Source organism: Malus sylvestris, chromosome 17 (genome assembly GCF_916048215.2).
Source record: "Malus sylvestris chromosome 17, drMalSylv7.2, whole genome shotgun sequence".
NCBI classification, from domain to species: Eukaryota; Viridiplantae; Streptophyta; class Magnoliopsida; order Rosales; family Rosaceae; genus Malus; species Malus sylvestris.
Genome location: NC_062276.1, coordinates 6,231,955 through 6,253,245, shown reverse-complemented (window position 1 = coordinate 6,253,245; position 21,291 = coordinate 6,231,955). Strand labels below are relative to the sequence as shown.

The 21,291-nt window shown below is 36.1% G+C and overlaps 1 pseudogene; it reads right to left on the bottom strand.

Moving 5' to 3' along the window:
- Positions 1-1,337: 1,337 nt before the first annotated feature.
- Positions 1,338-7,313, bottom strand: LOC126610771 (uncharacterized; annotated as a pseudogene).
- Between the last annotated feature and the right edge of the window lie 13,978 nt (positions 7,314-21,291).

Here is a 21,291-nt window from a genome sequence, read left to right as displayed (position 1 = left end):
TAAACAAATATGTGAGAGGTTTTTTAACACTACATATTTATGTGGGATATATTCAACAAGGGATATTTTTGATGCGGTCCCTAATCCTTAACATTCTTTGATTAAAATCTTAATAGTATTCAAAGTTTGATCAAGGTCCCTTGACTTTGTACACTTCATTATATTACTATTAATATTTATATTTTTATAGTTTTGACATTAATTGTTTGATATTTTATGAGATTTATAATCCTATAAATTTAAAATCCCTCATTATAATACTATTAGAAACGGTTACAATAAAAAAATTCAAATATTTTGATTGAATAAATGGATAAAAACTATATAAAAATAAGAAATAATAAATGGCAAAAGAATGTATCCATAGTGTTAAAAAAATTGGTACATTTCACATATAACAAAGTGGTACATTAATAAAGAATAATGGGTACATTAGAAATAAATTAGAGTACAGATAAAAGATTAAAAATTATGAATACAAATGAATTTTTAAAAATATAGGCGCTAAAAGAAATTAATACATGGGTACAAAATAAAACTAAAAAGAAAATACTACAAATTTTAAAAAAAAATGTTGCAAATTAAAAGTGGGTACAAACTAAAAATATATATGATACAAAGTTTAGGCATAAAACATAAATATACCATATGTAATTTTTCTATCATTGATTAAATATACAATATCATGTGACGGTATACACATGGGTACAAACACAAATAAAACTTTAAAAAATATGGGGACAAAAAAAAAACTAATATATGGGTACAAATTAAAAATGAAAAGAAAATTGGTACAAATTAAAAAATATTTGCAAATTAAAAATAGGTACAAACTAAAAATAAAAATATATGATAAAAAAATTTAGCCAGAAATATAAATATACTAATTGTAACATTTTTAACATTAAAGGAATATATTTAAAAATAAAAATATTTTATTATTCAAATAATTAATGATGTTATTAATACCCAAGGACCTTGATCAAAAATTGAAAATGAATAGGATTTTAATCAATGGAGTAACAAAAAGAAGGATGTGAACCTAATTTTCCCATTCAACAATATGTGAGGTGCTAATAAAAAACTCTTATTTGGTGCTATAAATTTTGGGTTTTATATATTTCATATTTTTCTTGTTTCACTTTCTTTTGCCATATATGGTTTTCACTTTCTTTGTCTTATATTGTTTTCAATGATAGAGTTTAATGTTGAACTGCAAAGAAACAAAATAAATCATGATTATAATTTGTCCTTTTGAAATTCCACGTACATAATCTCCAAACAATAACATTTGCAATTGACGAGATTTTATTTGATGACAATTTAAATTCTGTCATTTTACAATTTGTAATAATTTACAATTTCTTCATCCAAATGTAAGATTAGAATCGAAAGGGCATACATAATTGGCCAAATAAAAAGCACGTACATTGGCTTCTCTTTACAAATTTCTTAAAAAAATAAGAAATTTCTTTAAAAAATAAGAAAATTTAGAATTCGCCAAGTCCAAAAGTAGAAAAGACTCAACGAGCAACGGAAATTGCATCCATAGGTACGAGGTAAGTGGAACACTGGCTAGCAAAATGGTTGGAATAACAATCGATGATTTTCCATCAAGCATAATGTAAAGGGCACAAGAAAAGACAATCATCATGGTGGCAATAGATAAAAAGAGGGTGAAAAGGCCTATTATCATTTTTGTGGGCAAGGATCCGTGGAAATCTTCTTCATTATAACGTGACGTGATAACGCCCAAAAACATGATAACCGAAGTTGTGGAAGAAAAAAGTGAGACTGCGTCTGAAACCATAAATACTATGAATACCTTTTTAGTTAAGAATATAGGAAGACCTGTATCTCCATCATATCCACCGGGAACTGTGAATATTGCAGCGAACATTATGGTGATAATAAGAGCACCTACAACTGTACAAGAATTTGCTGTTTCCTTCATTGAATTTTTTGCCTCTTTCCACATTTCTTTGTGATTCTCCGTAAATACTTCTCGTGGTGTCTTATTATCATTGTTTACAGATTCACAATCCTTGACATCTGCAATGCTCTCCACATTCTGCATGTTTGACAACAAAATTATTTATGGATTTGACTATGAAATCTTTATCTCTTCATATAAATGCTTGGACTTTTGTCGTTTGAGACACCACATAACCCAAAATCATTAGTTAAGCACGTACACCACATAACCCAAAATCATTAGTTAAGCACGTAGGATGATAATATAGTACGTAGTTAAATCATAATAATGTTTTCCTTTTTAATTGCAATTCTTTCATGTTATGCTTGTGCATGTCGACAAACTTTTTGTTTTGATTTTTTATTTTTTAAGAGAAGTAATTTCTACATTCTCTTTTTTTTCTTTGAAATTGAATAAATAAAATAACAAAAATATGTAAAGGAGTAGGAGAAAATGAGAAATATAGGCAAAATTTCATATATATAAGCATAGATAGATAAATAGTCACCTTGAACCATTGTACTTCTCTTTGCATTTGCGAAACTGCACCTTGAATGTGATTGATTTGTGACAATGGGGTAATATTTGCTACCGCATGTAGCATATTATTGCCAAAGTGATCTTTATTCCCCACTATTTCTTGTATTTTATATTTATCGAGGTCATTTATAAGATTATAAATATTGTGGTGACGGGATTCAGCGGCAATTTGGAATAGACTCTGGCCTTTTTCGTTCCTAATTGCCAATATTGTAGATAAGGAATCTTTAAGAAAATTTGTAATGTACTCCACATGCCCTCGTTCTGCTGCCACACACAGTGCTGCTTCCAATTTCTTTCTTTTATAATAACTCACACTTCTTTCACTCATTGTCAGAATTTCTTCACCCGCTTTACACATGAGAGGTAAAAACTGCTGAACCCATTCATGGGTCAATTTCATCTGATATATATGATTGGTTCCTAGGTTCATTAAAAACAAATACAAATTACAGTCATATTAAAATAAAATTTAATATTAATAAAACACTCATAAAAGAAATCAATGAATGATACAAATGTATATGTGGCCTACCCAAACATGTTTGGAATTTCGCCACTGGTCCTCTGAATCGGAGTATACCCATTCCTGCATTACAAGCCAAATTTGATGACAAATATAAACATTTTATTTACCATAAATAGGTCATTCTTTGTACCGTGTTGGTTTTGGTTATACTCACCTATCTGTATTTACCATAAATAGGTCATTCTTTGTACTGTGTTGGTTTTGGTTATACTCACCTATCTGTATTACGTTGTTTTTTTTTTTTTTTTCCCTTTCTGTTTTTCTTATAAATGTGTTATTTTTATTACATTTTTCATATCATATTTGCATTATCTTTCTAATTAAAGTGAGACACATTTGGATCAATGGACCTACCCCTACTAAAAACCAAATTGAATTGCAGACATGCAAAATATCTGAGGAAATGAAATGCCTTTGATTCTCTTTATGGTCTGACAGAGGCCTTTGAGCTTCATTAGCATAATGGGATTAAAAATTTAAACCCGAACCCGACCTGTTTGTACCCATTGAGCTCTCTGTCGGAGTGAGAGCCTTTCCAACCTTAGATCAAATGTCTAACATTTTTTAAAAACTGATCTTTTTATTACTTTTTGACTCTGTGCTTACAATTCAACATAAGTGGTTCTCATGTATGTCATGCCAACATTTTTTACGGACAGTTAACGAATTTCGATGGCCTAACACAAAATGAGACTAAATTTGAGTTTCAATGAGCTAAGTGACACGATTTAAACTTCATGGGGCAAAGTGAAAATGCCTTTGAGTTTCCGGAGTCGTCATCGCAAATTAGCCTTTAATATTTATTACTACACATTTTACACAATGTCACAAACCAAACATATAGCTCTTAAGAGTGATTACTTCAACATTCCAGCATTGTTAAACATTTCCAAAGAACTCAGCCCTCAAACCAAATATATAACAATGAATTTTTTTTAAGTAGCTATTGTCATTTAGTGTTATGACCTAATGATATTCCTTGTCTCGTCACTTGTAGTTCTAGATTCGAATTTCGTAGATGGCTAGTTCATAACTAATTTAATCACCCAATCCTTAGTGTAAATAAATTTTGTATGTATATAAAAAATAGCCATGCATTCTACAGTACCTTTATATAGCTATGCATTCTACAGTACCTTTAAGAAAAAAGGGGTTAGATTATAGAAAAATTTCTTAAACAGCTCTGGATTCTATGGGGATATTAAAGAAAGAATAAATGGTAAGTTGTTTTTTCACCAACTAATAAATGGTAAGTTGTTTTATTAATTAGCTATGGATTGTCATTTAGTGTTATGACCTAATAGTATTCCTCGTCTCGTCACTTGCAGTTCTAGGTTCGAATTTCGTAAATAGCTAGTTCATAACTAATTTATTCACCCCATTCCTTAGTGTAAATAAATTTTGTATATATATAAAAAATAGCTATGCATTCTACAGTACCTTTAAGAAAAAAGGGGTTAGATTATAGAAAAATTTCTTAAACAGCTCTGGATTCTATGGGGATATTAAAGAAAGAATAAATGGTAAGTTGTTTTTTCACCAACTTAATTAACAACAACATCACACTTAATTATCTTCCCAGATAATAAATAATATTACCTCAATTTTTTCTTTTCACCTCAACCAAGTTTACAATTTAGGCATACACCTATTGCATTTCTTATTGGTATAAGTTCATTTTCACACTTGCAAATAACTACTTTTATTGTAGAAATTTTATAATCAAAATTGTTGAAATTCTTAATCTTCTTTTGAAGATCATCCTTACAATAAAAATCATTCAAACCGGAGATCGTTGCATCATTCAAATATATCAAATAAATAAACAATGTAGGTACCAACATATCAATGACAAACCGTTTATTTATTTGATACATTTGGATGACCAAACAACCTCCATTTTGAATGATTTTTGTGAATATGACTTCCAAGTGAAGATTAAGAAATATAACGATTTCGATTCTGAAATTTCTACAATAAAGATATGTTATTTGCAAGTGGAGAAATGAGGTCATGTCCCTAATGGGAATGCAAGTACTATTCTTTTTCAAATGTAACTTCCTAAATATGAAATGACTAGGATTTGTTTTTTAAGACCATGTTGCTTGATGTTATTCTTTGTTTAGCATTTTATTCCGGCATTAATATAGATCTATTAAAAAATGAGATACAAGGAGATAAAGTAAAACTAATTTGTAATACAACAAAAAGGGCAAATTGTATTTTGCACTCTTGAGTTTGAATGCAATTACAATCTCATACATTATCTTTGAAACACCATCACTTACTGGACAAATTGATGGTTTGATTAATGGACATATGAAATTGCTACTAATACACAAATTTGTGTATGACATTGCAGTGTTGTAAAGATTATGTATGAGCAAATGGTGTCAAGCGAGGGAGCTATAGAAGAAGATAGAACATATTTTCAACGGGAAAGTTGAAGTTATTAAGGGATTATGTGCATTTACATATTTATAAATATTTATAATCTTAGGGGTATTTTGGTATGAAAACAAAAATATGATGATGTATAATCTTGGTCACCAATTTCAAGTAAGTGTACTAATCCTAATAGTGACCCACAAACTTAGACTTATATCAAGTGTTATCTTTTAGAAAGAAAAAATATAAGAAGAAAATAAAAAACAATAATTTACTAACCATAATAGATCATTTTTTGCCATGAACTGAGTCGGCTTCCACTTTTGAATGCAAAAGAGTTACTGGCCAATGTTACTAAGGGGATATTCCCATTGCAGTCTATAGCCATGGCCAACTTTGGGTAACGTTGAATCAAATCCCACGCAATATCTAATATACAATAGAAGTGTGAAAAAAAAAAGAACATTGTAAGTATACTGACAAAAATTGTAACAAAAACAAAATCACATAAGGGAAAAAGCTTACCTAATTTGTTGTAATCAAAACCGAGAGAAATAAGTCGAGCGGCATACGGAACTTCTAGTTCTGTGTGTGGGGTGTGGGCATAGAGAACGCGAGCCATCATTTCCCCTTTTGTGTTCTCTTGGGCCTCTACAACAAGAGGCACCGGGATGAGCTTACCAATCACAAATCTGTCGTTCTTTTTAACCATGCATTCAGCTATTTCATACTCTTCCGGATTGTCTCTTATTAAAAGATGAAGAGCTGTTAAATCATCATCGTCTGTTATAACCAAGTCTTCCTTTTTCATTAACTCCACCAACTGTTTTATAATGCGCGCGCTGCAGTTCTTGATATTCTGGATTGCGTAGTGAAGAACTGTACCATTTCGCACAAATGGAAGTGTTGCATTTCCTTCCTCTCTATTTTGGCGAAGACGCTTGATCACATTATTCCAATCATTAGACTTCACATAATCGGCGAAAAGTCTAGGGATATCGTTGGCATTGCTCTCATCATATCCTGCGTGCCATGTTTGTTAATTGCTGAATTTCCATACTTGCATAAAAATAAGTTATACAATTTGAAAACAAATGGGAAATTCTGCGGAAAATATAACAAAATAATATGCAATATATATAAAGGAGATTCCATCCCTAATTATATGGGTGATGTTAGTTATTAGTCATACGGGGCTTAAAAGTTTTTCATTAATTTAATACTAAATAGAATTATATAGAAGTCAGAATTTGTGAGGATACCTTCGGTGCGGCCTTTCCTTGCCAACGGTGGCGTAGTACCAAGATCAATCGGAGGTGGATACGCTTGAACAACTGATTTCATTTCTGAAAATGAAAACTTTGATGTTAAGATGACAAATTCTATCGTTCAAATCTGAATTTTCATTTTCATTTCCCTTCATACAAATGCTTATGCGTGTGAAAATAATTACAAAATATTCCTCATCAAATCATCATAACATATAGAATCATAGATCACCTACAAGGTACAACCGTACAACCATTGCCGTATATTTATTTCCTTCAACTTTTCATGTATGTACGTACCATTTTCATCTTTTTCATCTGATGGTTCACTTGACTTCTTCAATTTATTCGACAAAGCATCCCATGCTTGTTTGGCCGTGGTTGCTCTCCTGATAAGTCCATAAGTTTCACCCCCGCAAGAATTCCAGATTGCATATAAGGCCTTGGCATCCTTCTTCTTCCAAGCCCTACTATTTTCTTCATCTTCTGAAATAGGACATACTTGATGTAAAACATCCAAAAGATCTTCAGCCAACATGTAGTTCTCAATCTGATTACTCCAAGCATCATAGTTCTTATGGTTAAGAACTGTATGAACAACTGTAGCTGCCATGTTCAATTTGCCTATTCATTCAACGATATTTTATGTCAATCAAGCATATATGTGAAAAAAAAGCAAAGAGAAAGGAAAAAGAAACAACTACACTCACAATTTGAGTTGAGGAAATCTTTAAAAGAGGCGGCAGTAGCAGCGCTATGAACTTTCTAATTGGTAGTTCCTTTGTATGTGCACATAGAGTAGGCAAACTTTTCATCATTTATACATACAAATGAGCAATTAAAAAAGACTTGGAAACATATAATTGAGCAATTAAAAAAGACTCAGTAAATTACCAAGAAAGATGCAAATGAGCAATTAAAGACTTGGCAAAACATGCAATTGAGCAATTAAAAAAGAGTTGACAAATGGATGAATTTTTACTTAAAGCTTTAATGCTACTGATGGAGGGGGTAACATCATAGAATTCATGAAAGCAACGTCATCTCATTATCGTCATCATCGTCAATGCTATATCAGTTTTGTAAGAGAGAGAGAGAGAGAGAGAGAGAGAGAGAGAGAGAGATGTAATTTGTAAGAGTCGGTTTGGCGAACGTCTTTATGTGTAGAGAGGTAATGAGTGCTATATGAGTTTCCAGCTAGGATTAGGACTTAATAAAGAGGCCAATCTGTTTTAAATCAGGAAAGAAAATCTTCCTGACTTAGATTGTATCTTGCCTTTCACTCCATGGTTCTTGTAAGTATTATACTTTGGCTACGATTCATGCCAACTGAACACTAGACACTATCGTAAACTTCGTCGCTATGCTACAATCTCATTCTGATGGTACAAGATTTCCACAAACTCCCAAAGTTTTGCTGCTTTAATTAAACAAGCATTTTAGTCTCGGTATTCTTCCTGCTTTTTTAAAATGAAAAATCCCGAAACTCCTCAAACTTTACTTTCGCTGTGGCTTGTTGATTTTACATTACTCATTTGATTCTCAATTGTTCTGAAATCATAGCAATTAAGTTTTTTGTGGAAGATATAAAATGTTACAACTTTAATTCTTAACGTGAAATAGCACTAGTTGATGGATTACACAGGAAAATTGGCAAACAAATTATATTTTCTTCCTTTTACTAAATTGGCTGTAGTATATGAGAGGAAAGCAAGTGAATGTCTGCCGAAAAGCAGAAAGAAAAAACACATAATTCTGTCATAGAAAATGAATCCAATCAGGCTTCCAATTGTATTATCTTGCAATATAGACAACTATCACCTGATTCATCTATTTTATGTACGTAAATGTTGAAGTAATGAGATTAGGATCCGAATTCGAACCTGCACCAGAATTGCGTAGTCCCACAAAATTTGGCTTAAATGAAAACTTACAAGTGCCTCTAATGGGACCACATGGGATCCATGTTAAGAAATATTGTGTGTAATATATATATCTCAAATAGTCTAGGTCAATCCCACTTAAAGTGGATCACCTTTTTGTCTTTGATGTAAGCTTGATTAGTTGAGTTAGTTGTGGATAATGTATATATTGTGCAGATATTTTGCCAATGTAATATACAAAAAGCAGTGTTCTAAAAATCGGCCTAGGCGGCCGCCTAGGCGCTGGGCGGTGGCCAACCGCCGGGATTAACGCAAAATAGGAAGAAAAATCAGGACAGGGATTAGGCGGGCGCCGAGGCAGCCTGAGCGGCCCTTGGGCGGCCTAGGCGGGCGACTGGGTGGCCTAGGCGGTCTGGGAATTTCAATTTTTTCTGTGTTCGAACTTGAGAAAGGATGAATGCTTCTGGTTTTTCTGGACTTTATGCTTCTGGTGGTCTATGTTCGCGAAAGAGGAAGAAGATGAGAGAATTAGTTTCTCTCTCTTCTTTCCACACCCACCCACGTGATCACTTTTAAACTATTTAATTTTAATTTTAATTTTAATTTATTTTTGTCCATTCAAGTTTGGACAGCTAGCCTTGACTTTTCTTAAAGAAAAAAGGCTGTCAGGCTATTAATTTTTGTGGTATCAAGTGCTATGGATTTTTTGTAGATAGCGATGGAGCACTCATCTCTTCTAGGACAAAGGGCAGACTAGCTGCCATCTACAAAAAATTAATAGCCTGACAAAAAATCAATTTTTTTCTCATTAGAAAAACATTGATTGTCAGGTTATCAGTTCATAGCATCAAGTGCTATGGATTTTTTGGACTTGTTAGATACGTATTTTATTATTCTTTTACTATCTTATTCAAGGATTTCATACAAGTATAATTTTTGCAAGTATTAGTATACACTTATTTATAAGATATATAAGAAATTTACCTAAATCCGCCTAGCCACCCGCCTAGACCCCGCCTAGCCGCCTAGGCGCTAAGCACCAGTCCGCCGCCCAACTAGCGCCTAGCGTTTTTTAGAACCTGACAAAAAGTATCCAACCTGCCACTCTCCTTAGACTTTCCAGCCATTTTAATGAACCAAGATCATCATTCTTAAATTATATTGAACATTTAGCTAGGCTTTGTACTGCATAGAATTTTTTTTTTTTTTAAACAACAAACTAGAACCATCAGCAACAGCACACTTATAATGAACAATTTTGAAGCCTCAAGAGGTGTTCATGTAATTTTTGAAACTAGAGGCATTTTGTGAAACCTAATAAACTCATGAGGTTTTTGTGAATATTGAATTAAAATAACAAATTATTAAATGACCATTTGGATAATTTTATTTTAGTTCTTAGGTTGACATATTTAATATACATGTAAGATGATGTCATGTAATAGAAACTATACAAATAAAATCCGAAGATTGGCATTCGATAGCTGTCATTTTATATGTATATGGTTACAATTAAACCTCATGAGTCATAACTTCTCCTTTTAGTCCCTGAGATTTGAAATCAATACAAGTAGTTCCGGAGATTGTCCACCATTAATCATTTTGATCATTCTGTGAATAGTTATGTTAAATAAAAATTAAAATGACAAAACCATCATCAATTTAATAAACAATAGGCCAAAATGATTTAATAAAAATTGAGTGTACTTTTATCATTTTATCGTTATTTAATGGAGATTTCTCTTGGAATAACAAAAATGATCGATGATCGACAAACTAAAGACCAATTTTAGGGACTAATTCTATCGATTGCAAATCTAATGGATTAAAATAAGGAATTATGCAAATTTCAATAACCATTTTAGATAAAAACCCATTATTAAATGAGCATTTAGGTACTTTTTATATTAGTTCTTAGGTTGACAAATTCTAATACACATGCAAGTTGATGTCATGGAAGATGATGTCATGGGCGTTCGTTTCAGTGACCAAATTGTCGCGCCATTGACGGTTGACAAGCGTTTCGGTTTTGTTCCGTCTCCTACGATTTCGTTCTCTGTGGAGCTCCGTATCTGATCCCAAACCACTTTCTCTCGATCTTTATGGCTCCCTTCCATTTTTCTCAAGTCCCTCTCTCCCTCAAAGTTCAATCCTCTTCACTGCATTCTCTGTTGATTAAAAAAATCAGAGCTTTGCAGCGTTCGGTTTTCAAAAGGGTGTTGGATTTTGAAGAATATTTGGGTACAAAATGGGGGATTCAGATCTCTCTGGAATTTTCAATCAGTGGTGATGAAACATTGTATCTTTTTAGTGGAATCTTGGGGATTCAATGTGAATCCAGTTAGAGTATTTGGGGAGGGGGGGGGGGTTGGGAGGTTTTGGAATTGAAGAATATGAGAGTGAAGAGGAGGAAGAAGATACCGGTATTGGTGATGCAGAAGAGAGGTAAAGGTTAGAGCTTGTACGGCTGTCAGGTTGCACAAGACTCCACCTTCCCGAATAGGAGAAAAACTCGAATGGAATTCAATTTACCACTACACTACACTGAATGACACTACCACCCATTAAAAACTTGCCACTAGTTAAACCAAATTAATAAAAGACTCCTTATTAAGTTTAATTAAAAAAAATCTACGTAATTAATTAGTTAAGTAAAACTGGATAACAAAAATAAAAGACCTAAATCAATCCATGCCTAGAAATATATTTGAATCAATCCATGCCCATAAATATATTTCTCAAGTTTGCCTCTAACTGACACGTTTTAACCTAAAATCTCTTTCTACTCCAACTTACCGAAAGTCAAATTCCTTATGTCAGCATAAAAATGAATCCAATCAAGTTCTGAGCAAGTGATTTCTATTTTTTTTTTAAATGGGGATCCATTTACTTGAAGAACGTGTAGATATATATCAAATCAAGTTTAGCGCGGATGATTTATCAAATCCCATCTTATTTAAAGAAATTTATTTGTCCTCATGAAAAAAAAAGATAAATTTGATAGTTAGAGAGCATATGCTCCTCAACATTAAACTTAGGGTTAATCTCAGCTTAATACTCTGAAGTTTATTGGATTTTAACATTTGCTATATGAAGTTTTTTTTATCCCAGAATGGTACCTGAAGTCATAATTTTGGGACACTTTTATACATCCTTTAATGTGACAACTCGTCCCAAATTAACATATAGACTTTATCCTCGAATGTGTGGGAATGACAATTATGCCCTTGAGGCTTAGTCACGTGGACATATGTATATTGTTTCACATTATTTTTCTCACTGACGTGATTAAATTGTACGCGTCGTCATGAGACCGTTGACGAGAGTTAGGCTCAAATCGGAGTGGTAACGAGAAGGTTACGAACGTTAGCATGTAACTGGGCCTGAATAAGGAAACAAAAATCTAAACCAATCACTTAGGTTCCTATCTTGTTGAGTCCAATTAACATTTGGGCTTAAATTGTTTTTGGGAACCAATTGCACACCCATTATTTCCCTTGCCCAATCCAGATATGCACATACCTAGAAATCCCTTCTTTTTCTACCCTTGTTGGCCAATCACAAGCTCACACACCCACATACTCATATGTAACCCCCCTTCTCTTTCCTCTCTTCTCGACGTTTTTGTCTTGTCCGTACAATCGAGAGACTCACACCTACAACCTTAGCCTAATTGACACGGATCGACTACTTGGACACCACCATCGTATTCCTAGTTAGGTTATGAGTTCATTCATACCCATAAGTCGAGGAATAAACCCAGAAACCCGGGAACCCATAAGCTCCAGTGGGAGGTACAGTTCCTCAAGTGTGATCGTGGTTGTTTCATTATGTTTTAAAGCATAAGGAAACTTCTAAACAACTACACGTAGATCATAGAGAAGTTTTGGGTCGAATTTGACGTCGGGATATACGGGTTTCGAGAAGTTCCATTTTTGCCGGAGGCATCGAAGCTTATTCTGACCGTTTTCTGTTAGTTTTAAGACTCCAATCAGGTATGGATGTGTTCTCCTTGTTGAGAGCTTTAAATCCATATAAGATTTGTGGAAATTGGTTGAGTTTTGAGAAAGATATTCAAGTTTTAAGTTTTTCCAGTTTCCGACGACGCAAATGACGATCGGTGGCAGCTCCGGTGATGACCACAGGAGAAGACAAGGAATATTTCGTCAACCTTGACAGAATATACTAATGGCGTACTAACGGTGTCGGGTGAAGTTAACGGTATATGCTACTATTTAACGAAATATTCCCTAACGCCGTTAGGGATTCCGTCCGTGTGCCAGGCATGTGCCTGGGCGTGTGGCTGTGCCTTGGCCGGCACATGAGGGCACGTGGGATGTCGGAGAATTTTTCTAAAAATATAAGGATGCTCGTGGTGTTGAGTAGGTCACGATGGTGTATTCAAACACGGTTTTGGTTATGTGCTTAAAATTGACGTTAAAATAGTGGTTTCACATATAGGTGAGACGTTTCCGGAGGACGAGCGCAGCCAGACGAGACTAGGGGTTACGACCCGACTACATACTAATGAGTGGGCTTTTGATTTTCTATATATATGTATATATGCTTTACATTTTCCCATAAATAGTTTTAAATGGTTTTTACGTTTTAAAATGCCATGTCATATTTTCTTTATATTTTAGCATATGATTTAGTATAGCTTTGCATAATATTGCATGCTATTGCGGAGGCCAAGGTAAGTTCAAGTGAGTATGCATTGTTGATATGATTACATAGTAGTTAGTGATGAATTATTGTGCGTAGAATTCATTGTCCTGAACCCCAGTGTTAGTGCTCCGCCCGAGGCCAAGGTCTAGCCTTCACGTGATTGTTCACCTATCACACCACACGCTTACCTTGGATCCAAGGCAGGTGCCAGCCTGTCGCACAGACCATCTTAGGTGGTTCCGACTCGTAGGTGACTTGCGATATTTCACACAGCTTTCACATGATCGTAGCAGTTGAGCGTATTCATTTACACCTAGCCTGTCGTACATACCATATTTGGTGGTTTCGACTCGTGTGCAGGACTTGACTGATGAGTTATAGACTTAGCCGTACAGGTCACGTTAGGTGACTCCGGCTAATGTGTTATTTTATATTGATTCATTCCACCTGGCTTACTTAATCATGGATCAGATGATTGGCATGGCTTCTACCTGGTTCTTATTACTTTCGAGCATGGTTCTTATATACATATATGGTACTATTTTCTGAGAAATTATACGGGTTTTATGGTGAAGGGTTATTATATTTGAAACGATAAATAGTTTTGGAAAAGTTTTGTTTTGCTCACTCACACTTTCAGTTTCGCGCCCCTCTAGGTTCTAGATAGAGATTCGTGTTGGTGGCTCATGAGGATTCCACGACAGTTCTGATAGACATCCACCTGAGTAGAGTTTCTTTTTGTTCTGTATAATTAGTTCTTAGTCTTCTGGACTGCATTTCGATACCTATGCTCTGGTTATGTGTGTATTTATATTTTAACCCTTTTACGCATATTTATATGCTAGTCTAGTGTAGAACAGTTAGTTGGTTTTTATTTACCCACATTTGTTATATCATTATCACTTCCACACAGCGCACATGGCTACGTCATCCTCACATGACGGTCAGCATGCCTTGATTGGGGTCGGGGTGTGTCAGTTTGGTATTAAAGCTTAGGTTTGGCAATCCTGTATATTTTGTAAGTATTCTAATTATTTTGATGTCTTATGTTAGAACTATGTCGCCTCGTAGAGAGCCACGTACTTCAGCTGCGTCTAGTTTTCCTGATATTACCCAACTTGGGGAGGCTGTTGTTAGTGCTATTTAGTCCTCACTTCGTCCTTCCCAGATGACTCCCTTGAAGACGATATATAATTTAAAGTTGAATAACTTTGTTGGTACTGAGGGGCCCGAGGGAGCTGAGCAGTGGCTTAATCATGTCAGGAAAACTTATCGAATGATGCAGAGGCAGGGGAACTTTCCTGAAGATAGATGGGTAGAGACGACTACCTAGTTTTTAGCTGAGGAGCCTGCATCCTGGTAGAGGTAGGAATCTTTTCTGTTAGCACCAGAGGAAGCTGCAGACTAGGAGATTTTTAAGCAGTTATTTCAGAAGAGATTTGTACCTCCAGAGTATATTAATCGTAAGAAGCAAGAATTCACGCGTCTAAGGCAAGGGAAGATGTCAGCTAATGAGTACTACAGAAAGTTCACTGATTTAGCTCGATATTGTCCAGAGATTGCTGAGAACCCTATTGAGATGCTTTGACGATTTAAATTGGGTACTAGGAAGAAATGGTGTTCTATGGCGACCACGACACTCTATACCACCTATCAGGAGTTTTGTGAGATTCTACTGCGGATTGAGGATTCTGAAAACATGCCCAGTGATAGTGATGAATAGGAAGAAAAAGATAGTAACCAGAAGAAAAATAATAATAAAGATAAAGACCAGTCATCACAGGGACCTCGTAAGACGCAGAGTTTTAAGAAAAGTGGTACTAGTTCCAGTTCTTCTAGTGGAGGTTTAAGTTCCATGGTGCAGCAGAAGGGCGACTGTTCAGGCGGTTCTTACTTCCAGGGACAGAGAGGCTCTAGTGGTTTTGGTGGTCCATTTTGTCGTCGATGTAATAGTTGACATTTGGGGAGTGCAGGCAAGGTAACAGAAGATGTTTTAATTGTGACTAGATGGGACATCGGGGCCATCCAGTGCCCATAGAACCAGCAGAAATCTTAGCCATCTGCATTGCCACCACCAGTTCTTATCCAGCAGATTCCAGGGTCTAGTGGTTATACCCAGACGGATTATGGTGGAGCATACCACTACCAGGGTGATATAACTCCCTATTCTGGAAGACAGTATCAGTATCCACATGACCCGTATCATCGGGGAGGTTATATTTCATATAACCAGTACCCAGTACCCAGGAGGTTATATTTCATATCCTTCGTATTTAGCTGGTGGATCACAGTGGCATCCTGGAGGACAATCTCATAATGTTGAAGTTGCTTCTACCAATGCAGGATCATCGAGGCAACCTAATTAGCCTGGTCAGGGACAAAGTGCACATGGACATGGAAATCAAGCTAACAGAGGTTGTGGAGGACGACAACAGCAACAAGGTCGTGTTCACCATATCACCTTACAGGATGCTCAAAATAATTCCGATCTGATTATGGGTACATTAAATATCCTTGGCCATTTTGCTAGAGTATTAATTGATTCTGGTGCCACACACTCTATTATTTATCATACTTTTGCTCAGACAACACAACCTCATCCCACACCTCTCGTGTATGAGTTAGAGTTTTCGATGCCTAGAGGTGAGACGTGTTATGTTAGTTGGGTATATCAGGGATGTCCTATTCTAGTGGAGGACATCGTTATGTCGGCTAATCTGGTTCCATTGGATATAATGGATTTTGATGTTATTCTTGGTATATATTAGTTACACTACAATCGTGCCAAGCTGGATTGTTATGAAAAGATAGTCACTTTTCATCAACCGAGATTACTTGTGGTTACCTTTGTAGGTATACATAGTGGATTGAAACACGACATTATTTCTACCGTGCGGGCCGAACAGTTATTAAAGAAAGGTTATCAGGGTTATTTAGCTCATGTGGTGTTAAACGAAGATACGCCTACCTGTGTGGAGGATGTACGGGTAGTTAGGCATTTCCTTGATGTTTTCCCTGATGATTTACCTAGATTACCACCAGACAAAGAAGTGGAGTTCACTATTGATTTACTCCCATTTACAAATCCTATTTCCTTAACTCTCTATCGAATGGCTCATGCGGAGTTGAGGGAATTGAAAACTCAGTTGCAAGAATTGGTTGATAAGGGTTTTATTCAGCCTAGCACTTCACCCTAGGGAGCTCCAGTTTTACTTGTACGAAAGAAAGATGAAACTTTGAGGTTATGTATAGATTATTGACAGCTGAATTAGGTAACGATTAAAAATCGTTATCCGTTATCGCGTATAGATGATCTATTTGATCAGCTTCGAGACACCTGCGTGTTCTCCAAGATTGATTTGAGATCCGGGTATTATCAATTGAAGATTAGAAGTGAAGATGTTCCTAAAACGGCTTTCAGGACTCAATATGGTCATTACGAATTCCTTGTGATGCTATTCGGGTTAACAAATGCACCCGCAACTTTTATGGACTTGATGAATCGAGTATTTAAGCCGTATCTCGACAAGTTTATTATCATCTTCATTGATGACATTTTGGTGTATTCTAAGTCTAAAGTAGAGGATACTCGATATCTCACTTTAGTTTTGAAGAAATTGAAAGAACACCAATTATATGCTAAGTTTAGCAAATGCCAATTTTGGTTAGATCAAGTAGCATTTTTGGGGCATGTAATATCATCTCAGGGTATTTAGGTGAACCCACAGAAGGTAGCTATAGTTGAAAATTAGGAGCAGCCACGAACCGTTACTGAGGTATGAAGTTTTATTGGTTTAGCGAGTTACTATCGACGGTTTGTTAAAGATTTATCTACTATAGATTTATCGCTATCGAGGCTAACTAGAAAAGATGTGAGATTTGAGTAGGACGATGATTGTGAGCAGAGTTTCCAGCAACTAAAGTATTATCTCACTCACGCACCTGTTTTGGAGCTTCCAGACGACGGTGGTAATTTTGAAATTTACAATGATGCTTCCTTAAATGGCTTAGGCTATGTATTAATGCAGCATGGTAGGGTGAGTGCATATGCCTCACGATAGTTAAAGCCATATGAGATGAATTACCCTACCCATGATCTCGAGTTAACAACCATCATTTTTGTCCTGAAGATTTGGAGACATTACTTATATGGAGAAAAGTGCAAGATTTTCACAAATCATAAAGGCCTTCGGTATCTTTTCACCTAGAGAGATCTTCGAAAGCGGCGATGGATATAATTACTCAGTGATTATGATTGCACAATTGAGTATCATCATGGTCATGCAAATGTGGTGGCAGATACACTTAGCAGGAAATCTGGAGGCTGTATTAATGCTTTATATGCTTGCCATATCCCTCTTCTCGCAGAATTAAGATCTACTAGAATGGAATTAGGAGTGGAAGATCGAGAAGAAGCTTTACTTGCTAGTTTCCAGGTCAGATCGATCTTAATAGATCGGGTGCTAGAAGCTTAAGCGGAGGATGAAAAATCCCAGGAATTAGCCGAGGTAGTGTCACGAGGGGAGAAGAAAGATCTCAGAATTCGAGAATCTGATGGCATGCTTATGCAGGAAAATAGAATGTAAGTGCCAAATATTTCATAACTAAAGAAAGATATTCTTGATGAGGCGCACATATCGGCTTACGTGATGCATCCTGGAAGTACCAAGATGTATCACACCATTAGACCTTTCTATTACTGGTTGGACATGAAAAGAGAGATTGCAGAATACGTGAGTAGGTATACAATTTGCGAGCAAGTTAAAGTTGAAAGAAAGAAACCTTTTGGATTACTATAACCAATTCCTGTTCCCCAGTGGAAATGGGAAAATATTACTATGAATTTCGTGTACAAGCTTCCCCGTACGCAAAATGGATACGATGGCATCTGGGTGATAATGGATCGGCTTACTAAGTCAGCACAATTTATTCTAGTAAAGGAGAAATATTCTTTAAGCCGATTAGCTGAGTTGTTTATTTCAGGAATTGTTAAATACCACGGGGTTCCGATTAGTATTATTTCTGATCGGGATCCTAGGTTCACTTCTAAGTTCTGGGTGGCATTTCAGGAGGCACTTGGTTCGAGACTGCTTTATAGTACGGCATATCATTCCCAGACAAATGGTCAATTCAAGAGGACTATCCAGACATTAAAGGATATGCTGAGATCGTCGGTACTACAGTTTGGTGACGCTTGGCATAAGCGTTTGGATTTGATAGAGTTTGCTATAATAATAGCTATCATTCTAGTATTTGGATGTCACATTTCAAGGCATTATATGGTAAATCTTGCCGTACTCCCATTTGTTGGTCAGAAGTTAGTGAAAAGGCATTAGTGGGGCCAGAGATTGTAGATGAGACTACTCAGAATATTCAGGTAATTAAATCCAACCTGAAAGCAGCTCAAGAGTTGATGAACACGCCACTGATAGGGTGTATAAAGTTGGTGATTGGGTATTTTTGAAGCCATCACCATGGAAATGAGTAGTATGGTTCGGGAAGAAGGGTAAGTTAAGTCATAAATACATTGGACCATACCAGATCACCAAGAGAGTTGGTGAAGTTGCCTACAGGCTTAAGTTGCCCCCGAAGTTGTCAAAGGTGCATGATGTTTTTCACATTTCCATGCTTCGTCATTATGTTTCTGATCCATCACACGTATTACCTCCTCAGCCACTAGAAATTAATCCACACGACATATGATGAGCAGCCAGTGAAGAATTTTTATTGGAATGACAAGGTTTTTGGGAACAAAACGTGCGCATGGTGAAAGTTTTGTGGATGAACCATTCAGTGGAAGAGGCTACTTGGGAAACAAATGATCGTATGCGTGACATATATCCACGCTTATTTTATAAATATTAGTGGTTTGTTATATTAGTGTACAAAATTTCAAGTACGAAATTTTCTTAAGGGGGTAGGTTGTGACGACCCATCCCGAATTAATATATAGACTTTATCCTCGAATGTGTAGGAATGATGATTATGCCCTTGAGGCTTTGTGATGTGGACATATGTATATTGTTTCACATTATTTTTCTCACTGACGTGATTAAATTGTACGCGTCGTCACGAGACCGTTGACGAGAGTTAGGCTCGAATCGGAGTGGTAACGAGAAGGTTGTGAACGTTAGAATGTGACTGGGCCAGAATAAGGAAACAAAAATCTAAACCAATAACTTAGGTTCCTATCTTGTTGGGTCCAATTAACATTTGGGCTTAAATTGTTTTTGGGAACCAATTGCACACCCATTCTTTCCCTAGCCCAATCTGGATGTGCGCATACCTAGAAATCCCTTCTTGTTCTATCTTTGTTGGCCAATCACAAGCTCACACACCCACATACTCATACGTAACCCCCTTCTCTCTCATCTTTTCTCGACATTTCTCTCTCGTCCGTACAACTGAGAGACTCAAACCTACAACCTTAGCCTAATTGACACGGATCAACTATTTGGACACCACCATCGTATTCCTTGTTAGGTTACGAGCCAGAAACCTGGGGAACCCATAAGCTCCAGTGGCAGGTACAGTTCCTCAAATGTGATTGTGGTTGTTTCATTACGTTTTAAAGCATAAGGAAACTTCTAAACAGCTTCACGTAGATCATAGAGAAGTTTTGGGTCGAATTTGACGTCGGGATATACGGGTTTCGAGAAGTTCCATTTTTGCCTGAGGCATCAGAGCTTATTCTGATCGTTTTCTATTAGTTTTAAGACTCCAATCTAGTATGAATGTGTTCTCCTTGTTGAGAGCTTTAAATCCATATAAGATTCGTGGAAATTGGTTGAGTTTTGAGAAAGATATTCAAGTTTTAAGTTTTTCCAATTTCCGGCGACCCAAACAAAGGTCGGCGACAGCTCTGGCGAGGACCACCGAAGAAGACAAGGAATATTCTGTCAACTTTGACGGAATATACTAACGGCGTACTAACAGTGTCAGGTAAAGTTAACAGTATATGTTACTATTTAACAGAATATTCCCTAACACCATTAAGGATTCTGTCCGTGTGCCAGGCACGTGCCTGCGTGTGGCCAGCACATGTTGCCGTGCCTTGGCCCATGCGTGAGGGCACGTAGGATGTCGTAATTTTTTTTAAAAACGATAGGGATGCTCGTGGTGTTGAGTAGGCCATGATGGTATATTCAAACACCTCAATTGAGTAACGTATGAGAAATTATTACACGGTTTTGGTTATGTGCTTAAAATTGACGTTAAAATAGTGGTTTCACATATAGGTGAGACGTTTCTGGAGGACGAGCACAACCAGGCGAGACTATGGGGTTACGACCCGGCTACATACCAACGAGTGGGCTTTTGATTTTCTATATATACGTATATAAGCTTTACATTTTCCTAGAAATAGTTTTAAATGGTTTTTACGTTTTAAAATGCCATGTCATATTTACTTTTTATTTTAGCATATGATTTAGTATAGCTTTGCATAATATTGCATGCTATTGCAGAGGCCAAGGTAAGTTCAAGTGAGTATGCATTGTTAATATGATTGCATAGTAGTTAGTGATGAATTGTTGTGCGTAGAATTCATTGTCCTGCACCCCAGTGTTAGTGCTCCACTCGAGGCCAGGGCCTAGCCTTCACGTGATTGTTCACCTCTCGCACCACACGCTCACCTTGGATCCAAGGCAGGTGCCAGCCTGTCGTACAGACCACCTTTGGTGGTTCCGACTCATAGGTGACTTGCGATATTTCGCACAGCCTTCATGTGATCGTAGTACTTGAGCGTATTCATTTACACCTAGCCTGTTGTACATACCACATTTGGTGGTTCCAATTCGTGTGCAGAACTTGACTGATATGTTATTTTATATTGATTCATTCCACCTGGCTTACCTATTCATGGTTGAGATGATTGACATGGCATCTACCTGGTTCTTGTTACTTTCGAGTATGGTTCTTATATACATATATGGTACTATTTTCTGGGAAATTATACGGGTTTTATGATGAGGAGTTATTATATTTGAAAAGACAAATAGTTTTGGAAAAGTTTTGTTTTACCCACTCACACTTTCAGTT